Source organism: Pseudophryne corroboree, chromosome 3 (assembly GCF_028390025.1).
Source record: "Pseudophryne corroboree isolate aPseCor3 chromosome 3, aPseCor3.hap2, whole genome shotgun sequence".
Classification (NCBI taxonomy): domain Eukaryota; kingdom Metazoa; phylum Chordata; class Amphibia; order Anura; family Myobatrachidae; genus Pseudophryne; species Pseudophryne corroboree.
Window position 1 is genome coordinate 635,601,218 of NC_086446.1, and position 13,476 is coordinate 635,614,693.

General features: G+C 48.7%; 1 long non-coding RNA gene and 1 pseudogene across 4 annotated transcripts in view; both read left to right on the forward strand.

The window, feature by feature from the left end:
* Positions 1-13,476, forward strand: part of LOC135056491 (uncharacterized) — a 260,411-nt gene that overhangs the window by 64,946 nt on the left and 181,989 nt on the right. The window lies entirely within an intron of this gene.
* On the forward strand, positions 11,820-12,767 carry LOC135056115 (WD repeat-containing protein 82-like; annotated as a pseudogene).

Genomic DNA, 13,476 nt, shown 5'->3' on the forward strand with positions numbered 1-13,476 from the left:
TAAGATGAAAGGAGAGTCGGTGTCGGGCTGTTTCAGAACTGGTGCAGAGATGAAACGTTGTTTTAGAAGATGAAAAGCTTGCATAGCTTCTTCAGAACACTTGGACGGGTTAGCACCCTTCTTGGTTAATGCAGTGATAGGCGCCACAATGGTGGAAAAGTCTCGTATGAACTTTCTGTAATAATTGTCGAACCCTAAGAACCTCTGGACCCCTTTGAGGGTTGAGGGTATCGGCCAATTCTGGATTGCTTGTAGTTTCTCAGGATCCATCTCTAGTCCGGAACCGGACACAATGTAACCTAGGAACGGAATGGATTTAACTTCAAAGACACATTTCTCCAATTTGCAATAGAGATGATTGACACGGAGACGGGACAGAACCTCCTTTACCCAGAAACGATGTTCCTCCAGATTATTGGCAAAGATGAGGATATAATCTAGATAAACCACGACATGGCGGTATAAGATGTCTCTGAAGATCTCATTCACGAAATGCTGGAAGACAGCTGGAGCATTGCTCAATCCGAAGGGCATGACGAGGTACTCATAATGTCCATCACTGGTGTTAAAAGCGGTCTTCCACTCGTCACCCTCACGGATCCGGATGAGATTGTAAGCACCCCTCAAATCCAACTTTGTAAAGATGGTTGCTCCGCTGCCTCTATCGAAGAGCTCTGTAATCAAAGGTAAAGGATACCGGTTCTTGACGGTAATGTCGTTCAGACCTCTGTAATCGATGCACGGTCGCAGACCACCATCCTTCTTCTTAACGAAGAAGAAGCCTGCGCCAGCTGGAGAAGAAGAAGGTCGGATAAAACCTTTCGCCAGGTTCTCTTTGATGTACTCCTCCATGGAGTGCGTCTCAGGCAGAGACAATGGGTAAGTTCGGCCTCGAGGTGGAACCTTCCCTGGAATGAGATCAATTGGGCAGTCCCATTCTCTATGAGGAGGAAGGATATCAGCAGAAGCCTTACTGAACACGTCCGTGTAGTCTTGATATGGAGGAGGTGGAACATCAGACGACCTGGGGAAAGAAGAACAAACAGGAAGCACTTTGGACAAACAAGTCTTAGCACAGGAGGGACCCCATGCTAGTATTTGCGTAGTCGTCCAGTCAATCGACGGATTGTGTAGACGGAGCCATGGAAGGCCCAAAACCACTGGATGTGTGGCTCTTGGAATCACTAGGAAGGAAATAAATTCTGCATGAAGAACTCCCACTCTCAGACGAACTGGTAGAGTCCTTAGAGAAATAACTGCGTCAAAAATCTTGCTGCCATCTACTGCAGTTAAGGAGATGGACGAAGGAAGTCTCTCGGTGGGTAGGGACCACCGTTTAACATAACATAAGCTTCGGTTATGAAATTCCCAGCTGCTCCGGAATCAAGGAGGGCAATGACGTTCCTGTAACGTTGAGCAATTTGGAGCGAGACTGGGAGATTACAATCATGAGGAGATGGATAGGAGATCATTACTCCTAGCCGGCCCTCTCCTTGGCGAGCTAGGATTTGGAGTTTCCCGGACGTTTGGGACAGGCATTGATAATGTGAGACGGAGCTGTACAATAGAGACAGAGAGACTCAGATAGAAGTCTTCGGCGCTCAGCGGGAGATAGACGGGAATGGCCAATTTGCATGGAGACGGTTGACGAAGAGGAGGAGCAGAAGATTTTGGAGCAGACGATCTTCCTCGCTCGGTTGCTCTCTCTCTGAAACGTAGATCAACCTTCGTGCAAAGAGAAATTAGCTCATCCAACTTAGAGGGCAAGTCTCTGGTAGCTAACTCATCCTTGATGCGTTCTGATAAGCCATGCCAGAATGCAGCATACAGGGCCTCGTCGTTCCATGCCAGTTCGGATGCCAGGATTTTGAACTGTATGAGATACTGTCCCACAGTACGTGTTCCCTGGCGTAAATGGAGAATCTCAGATGAAGCAGAGGTTACCCGGCCTGGCTCGTCGAAGATGCGCCTGAATGTTGCCACAAAGTCCGTATAGGAGGACAGCAGGGGATCAGACTTCTCCCATAAAGGTGATGCCCAGTCAAGGGCTGAGCCGCTGAGAAGGGAAATGATATAGGCAATTTTAGTACGGTCGCTGGGGAAATTGCCAGGCTGAAGCTCAAAGTGGATTTCGCATTGGTTAAGAAATCCCCTGCAGAACCTTGGAGATCCATCAAACTTTGCTGGCGTTGGGAGATGAAGACGTGAAATGGAAATGGGTAAGGTGGGTGTGGTTACAGCTGGTGTCACTGTAGTGGACGCACCGGACGTGCCAGGTCCACGGAGGGTCGTTTGAATCCCATCCAGCCGCGTAGAGAGATCCTGGAGACAGCGGATGATGTGGCCTTGTGCAGCCTCCTGATGTTCTAGTCTGGCTGCCAGTTCTTGCATCGGCCTAGCCGCTTGATCCTGGTCTCCGGCTGGATTCATATGGTCAGTGCTTACTGTCACAACTGAGGGTTTTGGCTGACAGGAGAAAGCCTCAGTTGTAGGGGCTGAGAGGAACTTAAACCGGGGAGGTTTAATCAGACCCCTGGACATGTAAGTGTTAAAAGGAAACCCGAAGGTGTGACCATGACAACCAGGTAAAAGTCAAAATAAAAGTTTATTAACAGACTCCGTGTAAACAAACAGCATTCAAGGTAAATAATGGCAATGATAAATAATATGATTCCTGGAGCACTCTGACCAAGAAATGGTTACACAGGACACTGGTAGGTAAGAACAGCTGTTACAGTCCTTAGATGGAATAACCTTACCAGGCCTGGCTGTAGTAGTGAAGATATCCAAGGAACATGCCAGTAGATGGAACAGATGAAGTTGGTAACTTGAATCAGCTGTTGTAATTGCTGGATGGAACCAGCCAGGTGGTAAGACACGGAGTGGATGCGGAATGGAATCAGCCAGATGATAAAGTCACTGAATGAATGCTGGGTGGAACCAGCCAGGTGATGAAACACGGAGTAAATATAGTAAGATGCTAGGGAGCGTGGAAACAGAGGAGTTGAAGGATGATTACCGGTGGTAGTGGATACTGCTGGAAGCAGATGAAATAGCTGGAAGCTGGAAACTGGATCAGCCACGGAGGACTGCAGAGTCAGGCTGCACCGCAGGATGGTAGGCAGGTGCGGGTCTCTTTGGTGGATGCTGGAGACAGGAGCTGGAACCTGGAAACACAACCACAGGAGAGAGACTGGAACAAGGTATGACAAACAAAGCACTGACGATTTTCTGACCCAGGCACAGGATACTTATACCTGCAGCAATGCAGGCTTTGGCTGGGCAATTATGCAGATTTCCAGAGGCAGTGGATTGGAGGAACTGAGACATGTGATTAGATCCAACATGGCTGCGCCCATGTTAGTACTTGGAGGGAAAACTGGCTTGGGAAACCATGTGGAAACATAACTGTAATGGCGGCCACAGAGGACAGGAGACGCCAGACTGACAAATGTATGCTGAGACTCGTGGATGACAACGGAGGCCGCGGCAGGCATGGAACACCACACTGACAACCTGCACCTATAACACAGGAGCGGAGGCCGCGGAGAACGGGAGACGCCATGCAGGATTCAAACATGGCGCCGCTGTGACAGCATCTCAGCGTGACAGGAGGAATGTGCAGTATGTGGACACAGATGAGATCCGGCCTTGGAACGCTGAGCGAGCCTCAGGAGACATCTGAAAGGCAAGTAATGGCGTCCAGATACCCGGATCGTGACAAGAGAGATACAACGTAGGCTTTAAACCTAGGATCGAGCACGGTGGCCAAAATGTAGTGCTCTAATTTCAACAGATTGACCACCCGTGAATCCTGATTAAGCGAATTAAGGGCTCCATCCACAAGTCCCACATGCCTAGCGGAATCGCTCCGTTTTAGCTCCTCCTTCAATCTCTCCAGCTTCTTCTGCAAAATCGTGATGAGGGGAATGACCTGACTTCACGTGTGGCAAGTTCAAAGGGTTGCAGAAACTTGCACAACGTTGAAATCATTCTCCACTGCGCTTGAGTCAGGTGCATTCCCCCTCCTTTGCCTATATCGTAGGTAGATGTATAGGCTTGAATGGCCTTTTGCTGCTCCTCCAGCCTCTGAAACATATAGAGGGTTGAATTCCACCTCGTTACCACCTCTTGCTTCAGCTGATGGTGGGGCCAGCTCAGGAGTGTTTGCTGGTGCTCCAGTCTTCGGCATGCGGTGGCTGAATGCTGAAAGTGGCCTGCAAATTCTTCGGTCCACCGACAGCATCTTTTGCACGCCCCTGTCATTTTTTTAAAAATTCTGCACCTCCAAATTCAATGTATGTGCAAAACTAGGGACGTGCTGGAATTTGCCCACATGTAATGCACGCACAATATTGGAGGCGTTGTCCGATATCACAAATCCCCAGGAGAGTCCAATTGGGGTAGGCCAATCTGCGATGATGTTCCTCAGTTTCCGTAAGAGGTTGTAAGCTGTGTGCCTCTTACGAAAAGCGGTGATACAAAGCGTAGCTGTCACTGACCTAGGTTGGGAATGTTGTGAACTCGGGGGTTCTGCCGATGGTAGGGGAGAGGAACCACAGTTGGGTCGGAACAGGGATGGCTTGATATAGGTCTTCCTCATCCAGGACTTTGACAGTAAAGCTTGGTGAAAATATTAAAGAACTTAATTGCAGGAAGGGAGCAACACAATGTCACATAGCAGAGAAGGAACGTATGGAGGGAATGTCCAGGCCTATAGGAGAACTTGTGAGCAATGTTAAAGATACTGATGATTTGAAGAACTGGTGAACGGTGGTTAAAGACTCTGATGATTTGAAACACTTGTGAGCGATGGTTGCTGATGATTTGTATGACTTGAGAATGGTGACAAAAGATACTGATGATTTATAGAACTTGTGAGCGGTGGTTAAAGACACTGATGATTTGTATGACTTGAGAGCGGTGATTAAAGACACTGTAGAACTTTGAGAACGGTGGTTAAAGACACTGATGATTTGTTATGACTTGTGACCGATGATTAAAGACACTGTAGAACTTGGGAGCGGTGGTTAAAGACACTGATGACTTGTAAAATTTGAGAACGGTGTTTAAAGACAGATGACTTGCAGAACTTGAGAGCGGTGTTTAAAGACACTGAAGACTTGTAGAACTTGAGAGCGGTGTTTAAAGACACTGAAGACTTGTAGAACTTGAGAGCGGTGTTTAAAGACACTGAAAACTTGTAGGACTTGAGAGCGGCGTTTAGCCCGCAGCCCACGCTGACTCCAAGAAGCACTGGTGACTGGATTGCAGAGGAACACACCAGCCGCTGTATACGCTGGAACTCTGCAGCAACTGGCACCTGGAAGCGCCGGAGACACTAGGGTACGACTGTAGAGAGACTCGCTGGGAACAAGAGCACTGGCATCCACTTCAGGGGAAAAGACGATACTCAGGCGCCGAGGCGCTGCCCGGCGTCTGCCTTTGAATATCCCGCCTCCGCTGGATTGGCGGAACAGTCTGATGACGTCACCTGCTCCCCGCCCACGTGATGCCGGGTGTCATGGTGGTGCCCCTGCCCCGGGGAACCGCCAGGAGCCACGCCAGCCAGGCGCCGGAGCCCGTGGACCATCGTAGGCGGAGGCCGCAACACAGACCAGCAGGCACGCAGGGGTAAGCGCGGTGAACGACGCCTATGGCGTGTGACAGTAGCCTGCCTAGGAATGATTTGGCATTTGGGAGATGCTGCTACTGGTGCCGCCACTGCTGTTCTTGCTGCGGGAGGCAATACATCTACCCAGTGGGCTTTCACAGTTATATAGTCCTGAGTCTGCCCTGCTCCACTTGTCCACATGTCCGTGGTTAAGTGGACATTGGGTACAACTGCATATTTTAGGACACTGGTGACTCTATTTCTGACGTCTGTGTACATTCTCGGTATCGCCTGCCTAGAGAAATGGAACCTAGATGGTATTTGGTACCGGGGACACAGTACCAAAGCAATTCTCTAATTGCCTGTGAATTAACGGTGGATGCTGGACACACGTTTAACACCAATGCAGCTGCCAAGACCTGAGTTATCCGCTTTGAAGCAGGATGACTGCTGTGATATTTCATCTTCCTCACAAAGGACTGTTGGACAGTCAATTGCTTACTGGAAGTAGTACAAGTGGTCTTCCGACTTAGCCTCTGGGATGACGATCGACTCCCAGCAGCAACAACAGCAGTGCCAGCAGCAGTAGGCGTTACACTCAAGGATGCATCAGAGGAATCCCGGGCAGGAGAGGACTCGTCAGAATTGCCAGTGACATGGCCTGCAGGACTATTGGTTTTCTTGTCTAATGAGGAAATTGACACTGAGGGAGTTGGTGGTGTGGTTTGCAGGAGCTTGGTTACAAGAGGAAGGGATTTAGTTGTCGGTGGACTGCTTCCGCTGTCACCCAAAGTTTTTGAACTTGTCAATGACTTCTGATGAATGCGCTCCAGGTGACGTATAAGGGAGGATGTTCCTAGGTGGTTAACGTCCTTACCCCTACTTATTACAGCTTGACAAAGGCGACACACGGCTTGACACCTGTTGTCCGCATTTTTGTTAAAATAATTCCACACCGAAGAGGTGATTTTTTTTTGTAATTTGGCCAGGCATGTCAGTGGCCATATTCGTCCCACGGACAACTGGTGTCTCCCCGGGTGCCTGACTTAAACAAACCACCTCACCATCAGAATCCTCCTTGTCAATTTCCTCCTCAGTGCCAGCAACACCCATATCCTCATCCTGGTGTACTTCAACAGTGACATCTTCAATTTGACTATCAGGAACTGGACTGCGGGTGCTCCTTCCAGCACTTGCAGGAGGCGTGCAAATGGTGGAAGGCGCCACCTCTTCCCGTCCAGTGTTGGGAAGGTCAGGCATCTCAACCGACACAATTGGACTCTCCTTGGGGATTTGTGATTTAGAAGAAAGCACAGTTCTTTGCTGTGCTTTTGCCAGCTTAAGTCTTTTCATTTTTCTAGCGGGAGGATGAGTGCTTCCATCCTCATGTGAAGCTGAACCACTAGCAATGAACATAGGCCAGGGCCTCAGCCGTTCCTTGCCACTCCGTGTCGTAAATGGCATATTGGCAAGTTTACGCTTCTCCTCAGATGCTTTTAATTTAGATTTCTGGGTCATTTTAGTGAACTTTTGTTTTTTGGATTTGACATGCTCTCTACTATGACATTGGGCATCGGCCTTGGAAGACGACATTGATGGCATTTCATCGTCTCGGCCAAGATTAGTGGCAGCAGCTTCAGCACGAGGTGGAAGTGGATCTTGATCTTTCCCTATTTTACCCTCCACATTTTTGTTTTCCATTTTTTAATGTGTGGAATTATATGCCAGTAATATATCAATAGCAATGGCCTACTGTACTGTACTATATATGTATACTGTTGGGTCACCAAAATGCTGCCCTGTAATACTAGTATATATACTGCTCACAAAAATGCCGCACAGATATGGAATGGATACGTGCAGTGACACAGAGCTGCAAGTTACAGCAATGGCCTACTGTACACAACTATATACTGTTGGGTCATCAAAATGCTGCACTGTAATACTAGTATATATACTGCTCACAAAAATGCAGCACAGATATGGAATGGATACGTGCAGTGATACAGAGCTGCAAGATACAGCAATGGCCTACTGTACACAACTATATACTGTTGGGTCACCAAAATGCTGCACTGTAATACTTTATATACTGCTCACAAAAATGCAGCACAGATATGGAATGGATACTTGCAGTTACACAGAGCTGCAAGATACAGCAAAATGGCCTACTGTACTGTACTACTATAATTATTATATACTGGTGGTCCCCAGTCCCCACAATGCAGCACACTGATAAGATATTTGAAGCACACTGAGCACAGATATGGAGCGTTTTCAGGCAGAGAACGTAGATATTTTCAGCACACTGAGCACAGATTATTTGCAGCACACTCAGCACAGATATTTGCAGCACACTGAGCACAGATTACGGAGCTTTTCAGGGAGAGAACGCAGCCACGTCCTCTCCGTTCCTTCTCCAAAGCACGAGTGAAAATGGCGGCGACGCTTGGCTCCTTATATAGAATACGAATCTCGCGAGAATCCGACAGCGGGATGATGATGTTCGGGCGCGTTCTGGTTAACCGAGCAAGGCGGGAGGATCCGAGGCTGCCTCGGACCTGTGTAAAATAGGTGAAGTTCGGAGGGGTTCGGATCCCGAGGAACCGAACCCGCTCATCTCTACTTGTAACTAAATTGACGCCCCCTGTGGGACCACATGTGCCGTTACCACATATTATGGTCCCCGCTGTGAACCCGCCATGGGTGGATCAGCTTTCCACTCAGTTACAGCATTTGAACCGATCCATGTCCAAATCTAGGGTCACTTTCGACCACATAAGACTAAGTCGTCTTCTAAAAGGGCCATTAGCTCCTCCCGATCCACGGCCTTATTTGACACGTCCTCTGAAGAGGACGGTGCTTATACTGACCCCTCAGACACTGACGCTAATGTTTAAGATGGGGAGGGGAAATCGTCCGTGGATGTCTCGGATTTGATTGAGGCGATACGGCTCATTCTTCAGGTGGCTGATGATTCTAAGCCTGAGACTGTCTCCAGGAAACCTGATAGGTTTAAGCATAAGAAGGTGGTTAAGCAGGTCCTACTCTAAACACCTGATTGACATACATCAGGAATCCTGGGAAAATCCGGGGACAAAGTTTACACCGAATAAGAGACTGTTGGCTCACTATCCTCTCTCTGCGGAGGTGTGTAAAAATTGGGAAGCCCCTCCGCCTGTAGATTCTCATGTAGCACGTATGGTTGTTTCCTCTGCCCTGCCTGTAACTACCGTCACCTCTCTGAAGGAACCGACGGATCGTCGGGTGGAGGGCTGTTTAAAAGCGATTTATACCCTTTCTGGGGCTGTTCAAAGACAAACTATTGCAGCGACTTGGGCTGCTGAAGCTGTTGAGGCGTGGTCTCAGGAACTCGAGGCAGAACTGCCTTCTGATGCTTCTGTGCATGCCCGACAATGTCTGTCATATATTGCCACGGCTTCTCTGTACCTTAAGAAGGCGGCCTCCGATGCCGGGGTGCTTGAGGCCAAGGCTGCTACTGTGTCTCTTTTGGCCAGACGCATCCTTTGGTTGAGATCCTGGTCGTGGATTTGGATTCCAGAAAAACCCTGGAGGTACTTCCTTTCAAGGGAGACATCCTCTTTGGAGAAGACCTCAATAAGATTGTGGCCGACCTGGCTACTGCTAAAACAGCCTGCCTGCCTAGTACGGCTTCTTCCGCACAGAAGGCTAAAAGTACTTTCCCTCTGCCCTTTTGTACACCAGGTAAAGCAAAAGGTCAGGCGTACCCAAAGCAAGCCCATGCTTCCAGACCTGCCAAGCCCAGACCGAAGCGTGCTTGGGCCGCCCGTCAGCAAGCATCAAAGACTGATAAGCCGGCTGCATGATAGGGAGGGCCTCCCTCTGGGGGATCCCAGGGTGGGGGGCCGACTTCTAGGTTTTACCCAGGAATGGTTGAAGACTACTTCGGATACCTGGGTGAGGGAAGTCGTTGCTCAAGGTTACGCCACACCCTTCAAGAATTGTCCCCCTCATCGATTTTGCCTAACAGATGTGCCTCTGGATCCAGCAAAAGCAAATATGTTGCACTCGGTGGTACATTCCCTCCTTTCCACAGGATGCCTACCCACATATCCCTATTGCGGTATCTCATTAGCAGTACCTGCCGTTTGCAGTGGGCAACCTTCATTACCAATTTCGGGCGTTACCTTTTGGTTTGACAATGGCTCCGCAAGTCTTCACCAAGGTTATGGCGGTCATGACGGCCACGCTACGCCATCAGAGGGTCAGGATACTACCATACCTAGACGATTTGTTAATCCTGGCGAGTTCCCCAGAACTTCTCCTGTGTCATCTCGATTTGATGATCCAGTGCATGAAAGCCCATGGATGGCTAATCAACTGGAAGAAATCCTCCCTGGTTCCGGCTCGGAGCATGGTACACCTGGGAGTGTTATTAGACACCCACAACCAGCGGTTGTTCCTGTCTCAGGAGAAAGTCCTGAAGCTTCAGGACAAGATTCAATGCTTCCTATCCCATCCGCAAGTGTCGATCCATTCGGCGATGCAAGTGCTATGTCTCATGGTGTCGGCTTTCAACATGGTGGAGTATTCTCAATTCCATTCTCGTCCTCTGCAGAAGTTGATTCTATCCAAGTGGGACGGCCTGCCTCACCAGATCAGATCTCACATGATCTCCCTATCTCCGGAGGTCCATCTATCCCTGAATTGGTGGCTTCAGGACCAACGATTGAGCAGGGGCTGTCCCTTCTGGATATCCAACTGGGTCCTGCTGATGACGGATGCCAGTCTGAGAGGTTGGGGCGCGGTGTTGGAACAACACTCTCTCCTGGGTCGGTGGACCAAGGAGGAGTCTCTGCTCCCGATAAACATTCTGGAACTGCGGGCTGTGTTCAATGTGTTGACAATGGCCCAGCATCAGATACAAAACAGACCTGTTCACGTACAATCGGACAATGCCACCACGGTGGTGTACATCAATCATCAGGGCGGCACTCAAAGCCGCATGGTAATGAGGGAAGTATCAAGGATTCTTCAGTGGGCAGAACGCCATCTGCCGGCCATAGCAGTGTTCATTCCGGGCGTTCTGAACTGGGAGGCGAACTGTCATCAGGACGTGCACGCCGGAGCATGGAGCCTACATCCAGAGGTGTTTAAACTTCTTGTGGACAAGTGGGGTCTCCCAGATGTGGACCTGATGGCGTCTCGACACAATCACAAGGTTCCGGTCTACGGAGCAAGGACAAAGGATCCTCAAGCAGCGTTCATGGATGCTCTATCAATTCCGTGGAACTTTCTGCTGCCGTATGTGTTCCCTCCGGTGTCCCTCCTGACAAGAGTAATACGGACTATGTGCATTTTTGCAGTTTTTTTACTTAATTGCTGCACTGCGAAAATCATCAGCGAGCGATCAATTCGGAATGACCACCAATGTGCTTTACCTGGTGCAATGTTTATAATGTGCTTTACCTGGTGCAATGTGTATAATGTGCTCTGCCTGGCACAAAGTGTATAATGTGCTCTGCCTAGCGCAAAGTGTATGACGTGCTCTGCCTGGCGCAAAGTGTATAACATGCTCTGCCTGACACAAAGTGTATAATGTGCTTTACCTGGTGCAATGTGTGTAATGTGCTTTACCTGGTGCAATGTGTATAATGTGCTCTGCCTGGCGCAAAGTGTATAACGTGCTGTTCCTGGTGCAATGTGTACAGTATAATGTGCTTTACCTGGTGCAATGTGTATAATGTGCTCTGCCTGGCGCAAAGTATATAACGTGCTCTTTCTGGTGCAATGTGTACAGTATAATGTGCTTTACCTGGTGCAATGTGTATAGCGTGCTTTACCTGGCGCAAAGTGTAGAATGTGCTCTATCTGGCGCAATATGTATAAAATGCTCTACCTGGTGCAGTGTGTATAGGAGGTTCTACCTGGTGCAATGTGTATAAGCGCAGCACTACTGTGTGGTGTAATGTGAATTGGCACTATTATGTGGCCACGCCCTTCCCCATGAAACCACTACCCTGTACATACTTGCCTGTATTCAGGCCTCCTGAGCAGTAATCCCGCCCACTTGACTCCACCCCCCACACAGACCCCACCCCTATTAGGGCTGCTTCCATATATTTACCGTGCAGGCTTTCGATCCCAATTTGCCCCTGCCTGCACCCCCATATTCTGTGGCCCTTCTGCATCAGGGCGCATCACCCTACCCCCTGGGGCAGCCATGAAGCTGACTGACAATGTGCTGCACAGCTTCCGGGTGGCAAAGGTTTTCCATGAGAACTCCGATAAGATCAACTGCTTTGACTTCAGTCCTGGCTGGGAGACAGTCATTCACAGCTGCGGCGACGACTCCATCCTGCTGTACGACTGCCAGGAGGGTAAGCCCAAGAGGACACTGTACAGCAAGAAGTACTGTGTGGATCTCATCTGATACACACATGCAGAAAATACTGCGGTTTCTAGCTCCAACAAAATTGATGATACCATCCGGTACCTCTATCTTCATGATAATAAATATAACCGTTATTTCCCAGGCCACAGTAAAAGGGCAGTTGCGTTATCTATGTCTCCAGTGGACGATGTGATTATTTCTGGGTCCTTGGATAAAAGTATCCGCCTGTGGGACCTCCGGTCTCCCAACTGTCAGGGTCTGATGCACTTACAGGGGAAGCCAGTGTGCTCATTTGATCCAAAGGGTCTTATTTTTGCTGCGGGAGTTAATTCCGAGATGGTGAATCTGTATGATCTTTGCTCTTTTGATAAGGGTCCGTTTGCCACTTTTAAGATGAACTATGACCGCACCTGCGAATGGACGTCACTCAAATTTAGCAACGATGGAAAATTAATTCCTCTCTCTACCAATGGCAGCTTCCTGAGGTTGGTTGATGTGTTTAAAGGGGCCATGCTATACACTTTTGGGGGTTATAACAACAGTAAAACGGTCACACTAGAAGCTTCTTTCACCCTGGATTCTCAGTTTATTATGATCGGGTCAGAAGATGGCAAGATCCATTTATGGAATGGAGAGAGCGGCATGAAAGTGGCCGTACTGGATGGCAAGCACACCGGACACATCACCTGCTTACAGTTCAATCCCAAGTTCATGACCTTTGTATTGCATTGGGGAAGCAGTAGGGAGATGAGCAATGAGGAGGAGGCACTTAACTAGCAGATGTGTATAAAGGCCTCTATAAAGGCCTCTACCGCGTAATGTATATATGGGCCCTATCTGGCATAATTTGTAACGTGTAATGGGCTCTACCAGGTGTAATGTGTATCATGTGTAATGGACTCTACCAGGCTTAATGTGTAACATGTGTAATGGGCTCTACCAGGCATAATGTGTAACATGTGTAATGGGCTCTACCAGTTATAATGTGTATAATGGGCTCTACCGGGCATAATGTGTATAATGGGCTATAACTGGTGTAATATGTATAATGGGCTCTACCTGGCATAATGTGTATAAAGGCTCTACCAGGTGTAGTGTGTACAAGTGGCTCTACCAGGCATAATGTGTATAATGAGCTCCATTTTGCATAATGTGTGTAATGGACTCTACCTGGCATAATGTGTATAAGGGGCTCCACCAGGTGTATTGTGTACAAGGGGCAACTCCCAGCTGCTCCATAGAGTTCCATACAGGTGCAAGAGACCTGTCTAAGGTGGCCAGGAGCTAGGGATGCCAAACTGAGATTTTATCTTGGCCCCCCAACCAAAAAACTTTTTGACGCCCCTGGTCACCACACACTTCAGCCATACGTTAGACTGTCCGCTAAACATTCTCACACATCCCCTAGCTATTAGCCCTGACACTTTCTAATTGGGATAGGGTTAACTCCACTTGCAACCTTTGCATTGTGGATCCACCAAATGTT